The 17,331-nt window shown below is 42.9% G+C and overlaps 1 protein-coding gene across 9 annotated transcripts in view; it reads left to right on the forward strand.

Annotated features, from left to right (window-relative positions):
• The first annotated feature begins 1,659 nt into the window (after positions 1–1,659).
• ZNF532 (zinc finger protein 532) overlaps positions 1,660–17,331 on the forward strand; it is a 124,074-nt gene continuing 108,402 nt past the window's right edge. For 3 of the 9 annotated variants that reach the window (XR_012799280.1, XM_075587268.1, XM_075587333.1), the window contains exons 1-3: positions 1,784–1,916; positions 2,396–2,604; positions 8,375–8,621. The gene's annotated coding sequence lies outside the window, so the exon portion shown is untranslated. The other 6 variants (XM_075587286.1, XM_075587303.1, XM_075587276.1 and 3 more) reach the window with 6 other exon arrangements.

The raw sequence follows: 17,331 nt of genomic DNA on the forward strand, positions 1-17,331 counted from the left end.
GTAACAGCATCATGTGATGCCCGTTGCTATGACAATTAGACGCCACATGTCACGTCATGCGATGTTACGTTGTCATGGCAACTTGACGCAGCATGACGTTGCATAGCATCCCGTTGTCATGGCAACACGTCATTAAAAAAAAAAATCTCCATGTTGACGGTCAGTCGAAGGTGGCAACCCTGCTCTCAAGTCTCATCACCACATTTCACTATAATGCCAGGCTAGTATAACACTCCTTTCTAGGGCTGAAGAAATCCCTCCGAATGGCGACCGTCTCGTATTGCCAACAACTAGCTCCCATTCATTTAATCTCCATGACAAGGCTATCTTTTATCCAAACATTCCCCTTTCCCAGATTGTCATGTTTTAAACCTGCGCATATTAGAACCAAGTGAAAACTGGTTTAACTAGAACTTTTACATAAAGGAGAACTGTGAGCCATTGTTTCAAAAGCTGACTAAGCATTAAATAGTTTACAAAATAATGCCAACTTTATTTGCCCTTTCATTGTCTCTTGGTGTCTTACCAGCAGACCATCCACAATTAGCCACATGTACACTTTTGTTTTTCTCTTTTCTTGTGGGATATAGACGATTATAAGCAAGTATGCACCTACTATGTAGACTCCATAACACATGCAATTTATTATTTGGCAAATATCATGTTAACATTAAAATACTTTGTTTTTATACTAACAGTGTTTCTCAACCTTTTAATTGTGCACAGGGCAACCCTATTTAGATGATCCAATTGCTGTGGTATGCCATTACTTTATCAACGGTCACATTTTGTAAGTTCCAATAAAACAGGGTAAAAACTGAAAATACATTTCTAATTACAATCTACTTTTACATTTACAATTACAGTGTTATCATAATTGACTGTAAATATAATTATACATTGGTAAATTTAATTGTAAAATATTACACGCTAAAAGCACACCTAATTAGTTTATTCCCCCCCCCCCCCACTGGGCACCCTTAATATCAGTCGGAGGCACCCTAGTTTGAGAAACACTGTCGTAACATATACAAAAAATACAGATAGTGATACATTTTCTATAACATGAAGGCCATTTATCTAATTAGTGATTGATGTTCCAGCTTCTGTAATTAACAGGAGGTTCTGAGCTCCAAGTAATGGGAGATAGGCAGCACTGCTTCCACACATGCGCATACATGGGTACAGTAGGTACAGCTGTTGTTAATATTTAGGCACAGTTGGAGGGAATGTACCATGCAGGAGCAGACACATTCTCCAGCTTGGGTATGGTATTATGCAGTGAATCTTTACAGCAAGATTATAACAATACATAAATCATTTTCCACAAGAAAAAAAAAACTGCGACGTGTACAACGGCGCAGTGCATAACCCACACGTCTCTAATATTTACTTTTATGAATATTTTCCCAAAAGTAAAAAAACAAAACTTGTGACGTGCACCACTGCGTAGTGCATCATTACCTGTACATATGTCATGCATTTAGGTCAATACATGTCATATCATATCATCTCAAACTGTATTTGCACAGAAAAAACATTTGGAGGAAGGGGGGGGGAGGGGCTGAGGGAGGAGAGGGGGGGGGGGGCTGGGGGAGGAGGGGGTTCCTTAGGGCCGTCATCCTTATGTTTTAGCCTCACTGTAGTTTGTGTACTGTATGTACCATACTGCACAGTATGCGCTTTAAAGTGGTAATCAACACTCACAGCTAGTCAGGGCGACACCAGGGAGTGTGGCTTCAGCAGCTGCTACTGAGCATGCTCTGTCCTGGCAAGGTATGGATTCCTCACAGGAAGTAAACGTTTCAGGCTCACACCAGGACGGCATGTGGAATCCAGGGCTGGGAGCTTTAAAGGGACAATCCCTTCTAGGGACAAAGTGAACAGGTTCCAGTGATATGTTTAATGGGCTAAATGTAGGTCAGACAGCCTTTTCATTCCCAAAATCTGTTAAAGGTATTTTATAAACATGGTGAGCTGAGACTTGGGAGGGGTTTCATTTCCTGTGGCTGCTTCCTCCTGCCTGATGTCACTGTGTGCTCAGCAGAAACCCTCCTTCCATTATCTTTATTGGTCCTCTGGAGGAGGACAGGGTGGGATGAGGTTAAAGAAATCACTTCATTGACAAACACACTTCCCCCTCAGAGGCCTCTAAGAAATGCAATTTGTTCAAATGGCAGCAGCCAAAGATGTGCTATTAGCATGCTTGGGGTTGTTTAGGGAAGCTGATTAGACAATTATATTCTTTATAAATTGTTGTGTTTCTGGCTAGCTCTGTGGGATTGCACCTTTTTTTTTTTTTTATGTAAACCAGTCATACAGTATATATGTGCTTTTGGGGGGTACATCCTATAGATTGTAAATGTATTTATTGTTATCTTCCCACTTATTACAGAAAGTCCAAATGCTGATAACATACATTTTATTTTCAAAATGCATAACATTTCAAAGAAGCTTTCCACCTCCTCCACGTCCAGCAGCAGCCATATTAATGTGGATTGAGGTAAATACTATACCCCTGAGAGATTGTGGATTTTTGCAGGGGTACACTATACCCAAGATTGAAAAGGAGACTCCCCCATGCCAACTCCAATAATTTCCAAGGTACGTACGAGCTGATATATCTCTATGATCTTTCCTCTGCCCTGAATAGTTACTCCCAAAAAGTTGATTCATCAGCCTCAGACGAAACCAGAGGGCCCAGTATTCAAAGGCTGATTCAGCCCCTTTCAGTTTCAAAAGGAGAACCTTGTGTAACCTGTCAGTATTTTGGGAAGGTAGGTATAATAGCCCTCCCTGCTGTCTTGCAATGTAATTGTTATGCTGCACCAAAGTATGACTTTTTCGGTCAGCAGATTCTATGTCGGGTAGTAACCTGCGCCACCCCCCACGAGCTCCTCTGTTGTTGTACCATGACATCTGGAGACCTTCCCCAGCTTCCTCCATTGTGGCACCTGGAAGAATATGTGTCCGGCTGATGCAAAATGGCGGCGAGGGGGGGGGGGGGGTCAAGGCTTGACCTGCCAGCCAATAAGAAAGCGGTGACATCATTGGCAGGTGATGTCACGGCTTTCTATTGGTCATCACGTGGCCATGTTTCATCAAAATAGGCGCGCACAAAAAAATATCTGGGAAGCTGAGGGGAGGAGGGCCCCTGCACCTCGGTGGTTCATAGAGTCCCGGTTCAGGTAAAGTTAAAAAAATACAAATATTGCTGCTGCTTTAAGGGGTTAAAAAACTGCTTCATGGCTCAGTCCTGCTCATTGTAAGCTTGTAATCAGTGCAGTGTTCTGTGTAGCCTCTGTGATATATGATCCCTTAATTAGCCCAGACCCAAAGCAGTACAGTATGTCTTGTACATCCGGTTTGGTTAGCTTTTAATGATGCTGCGTGGGACTGTACCTTTTGGTCTCTGAAACAAACTATTCTGCTTTTTTTTTCTTCTTGACGATCACATTTATTATCATGAGAAGCTGGAAAACGCACCATTAACTTCCATTCACATGTATGCAAGCCAGCGCATTAACTGTGCACTGGAGCTGCCATCTTTAATGTAATACATTGAGCATTATATGCATTTTTATTTATTTTCAGCTCAACAGTTTATAAAAAAAAATTACTGAGTAACACTTGGCGCATATTTATATTAGTCAATAAATATTTAATATATTTTTTTTACTGCATAAACGTGTGCTTGTAGACGGCCAGTTTGCCCACTTCGGTGCCCAAAGGGTCAGCAGCACAATGCATTTTTCCCCTCGGCACTTCCGCCCAACCCTTTCCTTTCACAATCCATATAAACAATAGATGGAGAGTCCTGCTGCATTGCTGTCAGTTTCATGGCTTCATCGCCTCTTCTTCCTCTTCCATGCTTTTATTCTAGTGGCGGAGGAAGCGTATTAATGGAGACCCTGTGCTTGGTCCCGTGCAGTCGAGAACCCGATTAAAAAAGAATAAGGAAACGGAGGTGGTGGCGTGAAGGGGCCTTTGCGTGTGTACTGTTTCTGCAATTAGCCAAATGCACGGGGGCTAGATCTAGGGGAGCTGCCGTTTCACTCCTTCCCCCCCCGATAAATGTACGGAGGCTAGAACTAGGGGGGCTGCAGTTTCACTCCTCCCACCGATAAATGTACGGAGGCTAGAACTAGGGGGGCTGCAGTTTCACTCCTCCCCCCCCCCCCCCCGATAAATGTACGGAGGCTAGAACTAGGGGAGCTGCCGTTTCACTCCTCCCCCCCCCCGATAAATGTACGGAGGCTAGAACTAGGGGGGCTGCAGTTTCACTCCTCCTCCCCCCGATAAATGTACGGAGGCTAGAACTAGGGGGGCTGCAGTTTCACTCCTCCCCCCCCCCCGATAAATGTACGGAGGCTAGAACTAGGGGAGCTGCCGTTTCACTCCTCCCCCCCCCCCCCCGATAAATGTACGGAGGCTAGAACTAGGGGGGCTGCAGTTTCACTCCTCCCCCCCCCCCCGATAAATGTACGGGGGCTAGAACTAGGGGGGGCTGCCATTTCACTCCTTCCCCCCGATAAATGTACAGGGGCTAGAACTAGGGGGGGCTGCCGTTTCACTCCTTCCCCCCCTCCGATAAATGTACAGGGGCTAGAACTAGGGGGGCTGCAGTTCCACTCCCGCCCCCCGAAAAATGTACAGGGGGGGAGCTCCCGTTTATCCCCCCCGATAAATGTACAGGGGCTAGAACTAGGGGGGCTGCCGTTTCACTCCTTCCCCCCCAATAAATGGGGGCTAGAACTAGGGGGGGCTGCCGTTTCACTCCTTCCCCCCCCCCCCGATAAATGTACAGGGGCTAGAACTAGGGGGGCTGCAGTTCCACTCCCGCCCCCCGAAAAATGTACAGGGGGGGAGCTCCCGTTTCACCCTCTAGGTACTAGGGTTAGCTCCCGTTTCACCCTCCCCCCCCGATAAATGTACAGGGGCTAGAACTAGGGGGGCTGCCGTTTCACTCCTCCCCCCCCCAATAAATGTACAGGGGCTAGAACTAGGGGGGCTGCAGTTCCACTCCCCCCCCCCGATAAATGTACAGGGGCTAGAACTAGGGGGACTGCAGTTTCACTTCCCCCCCACCCCCCCGGATAAACGTACAGGGGCTTGAACTAGGGGGGCTGCAGTTTCACCCCCCCCCGGATAAATGTACTGGGACTAGAACTAGCGGGGCTGCAGTTTCATCTCCCCCCCAGATAAATGTAGGGGGGCTGCAGTTTCATCTCCCCCCTTGTTAAATGCATGGGGGCTAGACTAGGAGTACTGCAGTTTCATCCCCATCCCCCCCCCCACCCCTATTAAATGCATGGGGCGGGAACTAAGGGTGCTGCAGCTTCCCCCTCCTCCCCCCTGCCGTTAAATGCATGGTGCGAGAACTATGGGTGCTGCGGTTCCCCCTCCCCCCGGATAAATGCATGGGGGCTGATACTAGGGGTGCTGCAGTTTCATTGCCCCCCTCTCCAGTTAAAGGCATGGGGGATAGAATATGGGGTGTAGTTTCACCCCCCCAAGATAAATGCAAAGGGGCTAGAATGGGGAGTTGAGGGGGGGGGGCGCGGTGTCAACCCCCTTGGATTTATACACGGTTAATGTGTATATATGTCACTGATTTAATACAGCACCCCCACCCATAACATTGTCCCTTCCCACCCGGTAAGAGTAGGGAGAATGCTAAAATATTGGAAGAATTAGGTTAAAAAAAAAAAAAAAAGGCCTATGATTTTGGGACTAATGGCATGTATCCTTAGGGTTGCCACAGCCTTTTATGTAGGGTGTCCAGATCCGGCTGAAACTGGTTTGAGTCAGATCCGCTCATGAACAATGCAGTCACTTGAGCTTCGGTGGGAGAGCTTTCTCCTTTCATGGCAGCCAAAAGCAGAGGAGATTGCAAGGAAGGTGCCATCCCCACTCAGTATGAATTGCACTATAGACACACAGCGCTGGTATGTGAAACCTGCAATAAAAAACATGTGCATATTTGCATTCATGGGGAGGAGGAGGGATGTGTGTGTGTGTGTGTGTGTGTTACATGTCTGTTGCATTTCTATCCTTAAGAAATACACCTTTTTTTTGAGATGTGACCTGCAATGCTGGGCATTGCTGTGCTGGGGCAGTCACCATCCAGGACAGATCTGCTACCTGGGATTTGGGGTTTGCATGTTCTGTAATTCTGCGCGTGCAGCTGAGTCGGGTGTTATGTCCTGGTCTTATCTTTTAATAGACAATCGTGTAAAAAAAAAACTGAAAAGATGCTACTCAGTATGTTTGTGGCGAAGGCCAAATGTAAATGTGGAGCATTGTGTACAAACGCACACAAAAAAAAAAGGCTTTAAAAAAACCCAACTACATTTGCATTAACGTTGAGCTAGGAAGTAAAATGATGTCCTTGTTTTTAACCCATTCATTGCTTTAAGAGCAACTGAACAGAGATTAAAAGGTCAAAGTTCAAAGGATGCGATTGGAGTATTTTGAATTTGATTACAATAAGATGCTAATTATTTTGTATCCATGAATTGAAGATATTCAGGTAGGTCTCCCGATATTTGAACTAAACGTTGTTTTTTAAAATTTTTTTTTTTTTTTTTATAAAGTTTGTAAATACAGGTATTTATTAATCTGCGGCATTAATTACATTTATAGGTAGTTATTTGTGTGTCTAACCTTTTGGAATACGTGCAGCAGCTTGTATGTTTGCAACATTCTTGTGGGTTTTATTTTGTTGCATTTTGTATCATTTCCAAACAAACCAGTACATTTGTACAATATAAAACATGGATTGCGATACCCACAATTCTTTGCTGCAATATAGACTCCGAAATGTACTGTTGTTTTTTTGATAACTCTTATCTTTTTCATTATATAAAAATATATTCAACATAAATGTGATCTTTAGTACCCAATATAAACCTCATTTGAAGATTATAAAGTAAGAATAAAAAAAAACATTTAAGTAGATGGAATTTCATAAAAGATTACAGTGCCACTTACTGCATACTATAGTTCACCAATTAATAGGTAAATGACAAAACAGATGTTTGTTGAATTTTTACATATTTTTTTTTTTTGGTGTGCTAAATAGTATTATTTAACGTTTATACAGTTAAACGGCGTCAGCTTTATTAGAAATCCTGTTATTAACTTTTATTTTCACGCCTATGGAAGGGGGGAAAAAATAAAATGTATCTTAAAGTGTATATTTTCATTTGAGTTGGCATCTGCATCTTGTTCTGTTAGCTGGAGGCCTGAGAGAGCGAGAGGGGAGCTTAGCAGAGGAGAGACACAGAGAAGGCAGCTGTAATGAATGAGGCAAAGTGGAGAACAAAGGCTGGGAGACTGGAACACTAGGTATTCCGCCTTGGGAAAGATCTCTTGATACTTCCTAAAACAGGAAATCAGCAGCTCTGCAATCTCGCCCAGTTTGATGCTAAGTAAACTGACCGGTCCCAGCTTTTCAGCTGGCTTTGTAATGGCTACAATCAAGAAAAATGGAGACCTTTAGTGAAAATGTGTTCAGTTATTCAGTGTGAAACTGGGCTCCTTTTTACTGTCATCCGCAGAGTAAGGCAGCCCATAAAGCCTTGGGGATTTTTGGATTGGGTAAGTGGTTAATAACAGGACAAAGACAATGTTTATAATCAGACAATGCTTAGTAATATACTGCTTTCTTTTAAAAATGTGATTGCAGTGACTGCAGCATGTTTTGTTGACTTGAATTCAGTTATACATTTCTTTTTAGCTATTAATAGCACTAAATGGCACGTAACTCACATTCCACTGTGTTTAAGGGTATGTTTTTCATAAGATTAATTCACTTCTTGCCTCAGCAGTTACATTTGACAAAGGACAGTTGGATTCAGGCATTGAAGCATACTGTACATCTAAAGCATAAAGGAGTTTGTGACCGTAAAATGCTAATAGTAAGATATAATGTAATCTATTGTGGTTCAAGCGATATCGCCTTAGTTATGTTATGGTCAGATATATATATATTTTGTTTTTTGGAATTCAATGTAATATTGCCATACATGTTAACCACTGAGGCTATTGCATTTTGATAATGACAAAAGTGTTGAACTGCCAATCGTGTATATATAGGTTCTCCTGCTTTTTAAAATAATTTTCTTTATGTACACTTCTGCAGGGGTTTCTGCTGGGACACGTAGGCCTCCTTTTGTCAGATATAAAGGCATTGCTTAGAGGCTTAGCCCAGTGCATTTATGTTCGTACGCTTGTCGTGGCTTCAATCATATAGTACGTGTCGGATGCATCACTTGGCAATTAGGCAATATTGACACAGTGCTTGTGCTAAGTGTGCACTGGGAACCATGTTGGTTTGATTGGAGACACTCTCTGTCTTTTCTGCATGTAGGTGGTTTCTGCGAGGGGGCTCTGAATGCAGGACCGTAATGGTTGGAGGGCCTCTTGTTTACTGTGTTGCAAAGGCAGGCCCTGTCTGGCTTGGATTTTTTTTTTTTTTTTTTTCCTCTTGAGTGTGATTGCCTGCAGCTGTACTACCCTGCTTCTGAGCACGAATCAACATCAGCCTACACGAAAACTGTGTCACTTTGGCTGGAAGAGGTTACCAGAAGAAACGCATAATAAAAAATAAAAAAAACGTAAGTCTGAGCATAAAAATACAAATCTGCACCTTTTTTTTGTTTGTTAAAGTCTAGTGGGTTAAATATACGAGCAGGGAAGAGGCAGATAGAAGTAATGTGTGTTATTTTTCCAAGCCTCTTGTGTAGGCCTGATAGGAATTGCATTGGAAAATTAAGGCCTCATTCACTAAGGATGTCTTTGTTCTGTGTCAAACAGGCCTTTCTGCTTAAAAACAAACGTGTTATAGTCAAATAGAATTTGATGAAAATGAGAAGATGGGTTATTTAACATTCTGAGGACGCTTAAGTAATCTAGGATGGCATTTAATATCCCACAACTAATGATTTTAATCAAAGAGGCACTAACATTTTTAAGCCCTTTGGTACTGGAGAGTAATGCATTGCTAATGTGTTGCTGTCCATAGTAGCACTGAATGGGTTAAATATGATGTGTGTATGTAGTAGTGTCTACAGAGCATTTGTGGACTTTATAGAAGTCTAACTCAACACTGTCACATACCACATTTAGATGGAACCAAATGCTGAAATTACATTACTGTTATATACAAAATTAGGTGCTGTCCATTTTTTTGTTAGTTACAGGGTTGTACCCAGGAAATTGATATATGTGAATGAGATCTCGTATCAAATGGAAGCTGTGTTACAGGCTGTGTCAGTGGTATTACATTTTTGCCACTGTTTTTTTTCTGTCCATAACTGTTGTGTATTGTGGGTCTGACGATCCCCTTTTCCAGAATTGCCTGTGTCTTAGATAAGCAATAGGTTCGATCACAACTATAGTGGTTTCAGATGGTATTTTTCATCAGTTTTGCATAGTGCTGTTTTTTCAGAAAACACTGCAATGTTTACCAGTTGGTAAATAAGAAATAGATTTGTGCAATTATCCTAACTAGAGATGGGCAAAATTTTCGCTGAAATCCTAATCTGCGGCGGATTGGGAAGTTGCTTTGAGCCGTGACATTCTGCGGATCAGTCTCAAAAAGGCAGATTCGTTTTATATATTTTTTTTTTCCCTATCGATGAAGAACCGTTCAATGGATTCGGAATCGAAATCTGCAAACGGAATCTGAATCCGCAAACGGAATTACTATGGGAGGAGTAGTGTATAAATACGGGTGCAGCCTCAAGTTTATTAAGCCATTGTGTTGTAGGCAGGGTTTGGCTGTGGGTTGGTTTGGTTAGTGCTGCTGCTGCAGTTCAAACATTTCTATATTATTTACATAAAACTTGTAGCTTAAAAATTAACCTGTGTGTGTATCTATCTATATCACATGGAAATATTACTGTATTCTCATTTGCATGTCTTAGACAGGTCTGCAACCCTGTTTTTCACCATTATCACCCAGCACACAGTGCTTCCAATGCAGCAAGGGATTCTGGGAAATGACATGCAAATGAGCACACAGTGTCACCTTTTGCTTCAAAACCATATAACATGGTCCCCTGTAAGCTTATGCTTGCTGTATTTCACAGCTTTTGAGCACAGCCTTGGTTAAGATGCATAGCCTGTAAACCCACCCACAGACAGCCGTTTCGACCTTTAATGGGTCTCATCAGTGTGTGGTTGGTTATACTGGCTTTGCAAAATGAAGCTTAGGATAGGTTTCACCACACTTAGTTAAGTTATGGTGGGTAGAAAAAGTGACAAAAACCCTCCACAGTAAAGCTATCTCTATCTATCTATCTATCTATCTATCGTGTGTTTAGGTGAGGAAATGTAAGAGGATGTAGCATTACTAAAAATGTGTGTAGATACTATTTGGTCCTTATTGGTATATAGGGATGGAATTACATATTATTTGTATGTGTAAGAGACAGCTGTGTGTGCATACATATATAGCGCAGTATGTATGGACATGGCCTTTAGCACTCACGGGAAGAGATTTCTCATGTCAGCAGTGACTCATAAAACTTCGGTCTTGGTTTAGGCCATCGCTAAGTGTCCCGAACAGTTGCATAAACTTGTATTCATGCAACCGTCTCTCTTTCGGTGTTCTAAGATTTGCCTTTGAGTATGGCCACCTTCAGATCGTTCATCTTGTGGCCAGAGTTAGATAAATGTTCGCCGACAGGACTGTCTCTTGTTCTGCATGTGATGCTTTGGCGATGCAAATTCATTCTCTTGTTTAGCCCCTGTCCCATTTCACCTATGTAGTAGCAGCCCCCTGGGCATTTCATGCACATGATGAGGTACACGACATTGCTGGAGGAACAGGTGAACCTTCCTCTGATTTTGTACTCCAGATTCCTGTGTGGTATTTGTATTGTGCCCGCTGTGTGGAGCATTGCCCAGGTTTTGTATCTTGCGTCCTGGCATGGTCTTGTCCCATATTCAGTTGTACTGTTGAATACTTTACTCCTCACCATCATTTTCTTGAGATTATGAGGTTATCTGTATGATAATAAGGGTGTTTCAGAGAAGACCTGTTGCAGTCTTGTATCTTCCTGGAGAATGGGTTGTAGTTACCTGGCGATCTTGCGTAGTGCTTCTAGGTGTGGGTAATATGTGTCCACCAAAGGTACCCTGTCGCTTGTCTCTTTCTGGCTCTATTCAAGGAGATCACTTCTTGATATTCTGGTGGATTTGCTGGTCTACAATTCTGTGGTTATATCCACGGTTTATGAAATCTGATCTCAAGGCTGTAAGCCGCTGTCTGCTATATCGGAGCATATCCGATTTGTATCTTGTGGCTTGACTGTAGATGGATGCATGCTTAGTGTGTGTCGGGTGGAAGCTGTTTTCCCTCAAATAGCCGGCTCTGTCTGTAGGTTTGCGGTATATAGAAGTCTGTAGTTGTTTTTTCTTTATAGTAATGGTGTTGTCTATGAAGTATACTTCGTCTGGGGAATGGGCGAGTTTTGAAGTTGATGGTCATGTGGAACGTATTGAAGTTCTCATGGAACTGTAGGAGGTCCTGTTCACCAGAGGTCCAAATCAGGAGGATGTCATCGATGTAGCGAAGGTATGTAAGGGGTCTCAAGTGACAGGGGGAAAGAAAGTCACTTTCCAGTTTTGCGCAGAACAGATTGGCATACTGTGGCGCCATCCAAGTGCCCATATCGGTCCCGGTTATCTGGAGTTATGTGTTATTTCCAAATGTGAAGTAGTTATGGATCAGAATAAATTCAATGCATTTAATCATTGTCTCTGTGAGTGGCTCCTGTGGTCCCAGAAAGTATCTGCAGGCTGAAATCCCATCTTTCTGGGGGATGTTAGTGTAAAGTGACTCTACATCCATGGTTGCTAGTAGTGTTCCTGTTGGGAGGGGGCCAATGATATTAAGTTTGTTAAGCAGGTCGGTGGTGCCCTGATGTGTGGTTTTAGAATGCCTCCCACCCAGCCAGAAATATTCTCAGTGTGCCAGATCCAGAGATAATAGGGCGACCAGGGTTACCCTCTTTGTGAATTTTAGGAAGCATGTAGAATGTGCTATGTATGTATGTATGTATGTATGTGTGTGTGTGTGTGTGTGTGTGTGTGTGTGATATATATATATATATATAATGTGTATGTGTGTGTATATATATATATATATATGTGTATGTGTGTATATATATATATATATGTGTATATATATATATATATATATATATATATATATATATATATATATATATATATATATATATATATATATATATATATATATTAGTATGTGTGTGTATATGTTTTGTTAGGCGGCACTGGGGGGGGGGGGAGGGAGAATGAGGGAGGCTGTCCCTCCCCACCCATCGTCGGCTCTGTGTATCGGTGACACACTCACAGTGACGCTTGCACAGATAAACGGAGACACACACCCGCATTTAGGCTACGCTTATAGTGCCGGCGACGTCAAGTTGCGGTCGCTGGAAAAATCAAATTGAGAGGACTTCCAGCGATCGCGGCCAAGCCGTTGCTGCGTAGGCTTACTATAAGCGCACGCGACGGCGGCAACGCATTTGTTGTGACGTCGCTGGCACTATATGCGCAGCCTTAGTGACACCTCTCACTAGCCCCACCCCTCTGCATCCTGCTCTCCAATTCCCTCCGCTCCTCACACGTACACTGACACTCTCTCGCATCTCCGCTCTCAGCTTTGACTAGCCTCCTGCTCTGATTTCTCCCCTCGACCCTCTCCTCATGGAGCTGCGCAACGGAAACTTAACCTCTCAATCAGGTCAGTTACAGCACAGGCGCAGTGATGAGGAGAATTTTAGGCACACAGGATTTTTTTTCATCCCTGTATATGTATTTATATACAGTAGATATGCAAGCAATGTGTATAGTACGCATACCTCAAAAAACCTCATAGGAAAGCACAAGTGCGCAAGACCTAAAATAAATATAGAAATACTGCACCCAACACCAAGATCGACGAAGACTTGGCACGTCATGATAGTGAGCAATGTGGGCTCTGGGAGCTTCCTTGGGGTGCAGCGCACCGAAACGATGGTTATATTGGTTGTCCCAATACAATTCCTTGTTGATCACTATCATGCAGTGCCGAGTTTTCTTCATCGAAGCTGGTGTTGGGTGAAGTATTTCTCTCTCCTCTTCTCTCTCCTCCCCTCTCCAAACATGCATATACATTTAACTTACTAGATAAAGTAGAGAGTGATATCGGACTTCAAGATATTTTTCTGACTTCCTATACAGTAATACTGTAATATTATAATTATACCACAGTTTACTATTAAATTACTAGTTATCTACTTTATTGTTTTTTTTTTATTAATTAACATTACATGGTACACCACCACCCAGTGTGTCCAATCCACTGACCAGTGACCCTGCCACGCCACTGTCGCCACTAGATTATTATCTATTTAATGCACACTCGACTAAATTTTAATTTAATTGAGTTGCTTGCTTTTAGGACTGCCTACTGGCAGTGTAGTTGTGTTGTTATAACAATTAGCCAGGTCAAACATTTCTAACATCTATTTAATAAAACGTGTAGTATTTAGCTGTGACTGACCCACTGTCTGTGTCTGGTGTCTGTCCATTCACCTGGCCTGCAGAAGGAGGATTACTACTGCACACCATATGTTCCAAAATCTTTTATATTTACCTGTGCTCTTGCGTGAAAAGAAGTCCTGCTGGAAATCCAAGTCATACAGTCGTATAAGAATAATACAAGCCACTCACCACTTGAAAAAGACCACATTAGTCGAAACGTCGCTAAGTTTTTGGCTCATTAAATAGCATTTAGAAACATCCGCAGTGCCTTGTGTTATTCTTATACCAGTGCATTCATCTGGCCTCACAGTGGCTTGTTCTTTGCTTCGTCTATTATATAAATGATATAATTTTATTTTCACTGCAACTAGTTGTATAATTATAAAATACATTTATTTGATACCGAACAATGAGTTGAGTGGGAGGGATGTGATGTGTGGTGGGGAGGAAACCTGTGTTCTGCTCCAAGTGCCATGCGCCAGGCAGACTAGTAGGGCTAGTATATAGCAGCAGATCATCGGAGTGTGTCTGACCGTAAATTAGCTAGCAGCAAGTCTACTATACCACGAGCATATATATAATAAGTGAAGTTAACAAATAATAACGTCTAATGGTAATACCAGTTTTAGTAGTTTGAAGAATTATTTTGATAGTAGACGTGGAGGGACAAGACGAGGTGGATGTAGTTTTGGTTGTGGCGATGCGGAATCGGATCAAGTTAAATCGGGGAAAGTTGGTGCTGCTGGTGTGCCTACTACTCACTGCAAATATTAGCGAAGGGTAATGACACTCACTGAATCCCAATCTCAGTGCAGAAGGTCCACATCCCTTCACCCCTGCCTAGTAGACAATGAACCTCCTATTACGATCTTTAAAATGGGGATGGGAAGTTCGTCAGCCTAGGACCCCAGCTACTAGTAGTAGTAATGTGGGGAAGCATATTATTGAGAATGTTAATGAAACAGTCCTTTTTCTAGGGAAAGCCATGTCGACTGCCACCAGTGCCAGCTGCTGCTCTTTCTTACTACTGCCAAGCCCACTATTAAGTCATGCAAAAGATTCATCCTTCTTGTTGCATTCAAAAATATGAATGAATGCCGAACAAGCTCTGGCATTGATGGCAGATGACCTCTTAAGAGCTGTTAAAACAGTCAGATGAAGAAGACGGGAGAGTCACAGGGACTTGATGACTCTGAGGAGCAGAGTCATCCATTCAAATATCACTTATGAATGAGTAGGCTTTTTCTGATGATGTTGCTGATGGTGTGAAAGACTGATTTAAGTGGTTGTGGTGGCAGTGGCACTGGTGGTGGGGGTGATGATGAATGTGATGATGCTTCAGATGCAAATAATGATACTGATCATTCTTTAAAGATTGTGAAAATACAGATTCAACCACAAGTGAAACCTCCAAGCAGCAATAACAAACCTGTATATTCATTATTTAGTAAACATAACCAAACATCATCAACATCACGGACATTGATGTTACTATCCTTATCAGTTGCACCCTCTTGTACACAGATGTCATCATCACTAGTACCATTGCCCAGTCGTGGTTCTTGTTGTGATGATGATGTTAACCAATGGCCAACATCAGCACCACAACATCGCCGACCACGATTTCATTTGCACCATCCACAATCACCAGTTACGTCTCCCGCTTGCCGTATTTTCAATGCAAGAGCTATTGTGTGGTGTTAGATTTTTATTTTTTTTAAATAAATAAAATTTCAATAGATCAGACTACAGCTGCATGTAACTTATGTCAAACAGTTGTGAAAAGGGGTAGACCAGGTACCCATCTTGGAACCTCTGAATTAAGAGGTCACATGACCTGTCACCACCATACAGAGTGATAACCTGAAATGGGGTAAGACAAAGGGGGCTTGCAGTCAGACAGCACTGTGTAATGTCACAGGTGGAGATGGAGACAATAGGTGAACGTCAGTACTGCAGACACACACACACACACACACCACCAACACAGACGCAATTGTCTCATGGAGGTGATGAATGATGGTTATTTAGATGATCTTTGTGTGAAAGGGTTGATGATCAATAGCAGTGATGATGATGAGGGTGTTTGTGCTAGAGCTAGCCGGCTCAAGCAGTTTTAAATATTTATTTTTAAAAATAGAGAACTGTGGGGTTGGCTCAATAACAGCAACACTGCAGAACAGCAAGAACCACAGTGTTCAAACCATGTCAGAGGAAAAGGCCATGTAGGAAGCAGCAGAAACAAATAGAATAAGGATTTGTTTGTTAGAGATGAGACTAATAGTAAGGAGTTGTGTAACCTCTTGAACCCTCCATGTCCCCACCTGATGATGATGATGATGCTTCCTGAGCCCAAGCTAGAGCAACAGTAGAGGTGCTCTGCGTAGCGGACTCGGATGATCCAGCTGAAACCATATCCCGGGACACAGATTCAAAAGCTGTCATGGGAGACTACGACAGGCTAAAACTGGGCTCTTCTCCAGCAACCCTGACACCAGCCTGATCTGCTTGCGCATGCAACACGTGCTACTGCATCTCCTACTTGCACATCTATTCAAACCGCTGGCAAAGGCACAGAAATCATCATCATCAGTCTCTATCGGGATATAGACAATCACCTGTGGTCAATGACACAGAGGAAATAGCTGCTGACAAAGGTGGCCCTCATAGAAACTCTCTCCAGCAAGCAGGCAATATCCTCAATCCTACCTGCTTCTTCTAAGTCAGAGCTACCTGCCAACACAACCAGTTCCCCTGACACAGACTGAACAGCAATAGCAGCAGGTTCATGTGGCTCGCTCACAACCGGGGTTGCAGCAGTCACAGTACTACGGCTACTCCTATGGCTGGTACCAGAAAATACACTGCCAACTGAGCCTGAGGGAAAATTGCTCCTCGGTCTCACAGGAGTAGCACGAGCAGAGCCCCACCTTCCCTGGCTGCCAAATAATAATAATAACAAAACAAAAATCTTTCTCCCTTCCCTCACCAGAAAGTGTGGGAGTGGCAAAAGAAATACTTTTGATTTTGGACTGCGCAAAATCAGCGGCAAAGGATTGCGGTGGATTGCGCGCGGATTTAAGAGTGCGCAATCCACCTCCGGATTTCATTGCTCAGAACGGATTGCACCTCTAAGGCCGGGAAAAATCTGCTGAATGGAATCTAACAGACTTGCCCATCTAATCCGAACTGCAAAAGAAGCATAGGTTTCAAAATCTACTCAACCTAATAATTGAGTTAACGAAATAATTTGAACCATCTCTCTTCACAAGGAGATTCATTATACAGCTACCATCTTAAAGGCATGATCAGTCTGTCTCAGTGCAGATGGAGTGCAGGTGTCATCGTCTTAGTATTTTAATTTCACTTGGATCCAGTACCATCATTGTCCAATGATTTCTAATTTCTTCTTGTGATCTGTCTGGCTCACTGCCATTTTAATATCTTCATCCTTGTGAGGTTACAGGCTTTTCTTTGCTCACTAATTGATTCATTATTTTTCCTGTCTCTTTGGGTTGTACCCAGCACCATTTCTCCATACTTCTTTAAATTGTCTGAAGCTTCTGAATTATCTTTGCATTTTAGGGTTCAAGCTTCCCTTCCATACATGAGCACAAGGCAGAATACACTGGTCGAACACTTTCCTCTTGAGGCACAGTGAAAGATTTCCTTGACAGATTGTATTGTCTCTTCTAAATGAATGTCAGGCTAGGTCCCTGCTGCAGACGGTGGCACGCGTGGCAGCGCACGCGCCTCCCACTAGCCCCT

Source organism: Ascaphus truei, chromosome 1 (genome assembly GCF_040206685.1).
Source record: "Ascaphus truei isolate aAscTru1 chromosome 1, aAscTru1.hap1, whole genome shotgun sequence".
Lineage (NCBI taxonomy): Eukaryota > Metazoa > Chordata > Amphibia > Anura > Ascaphidae > Ascaphus > Ascaphus truei.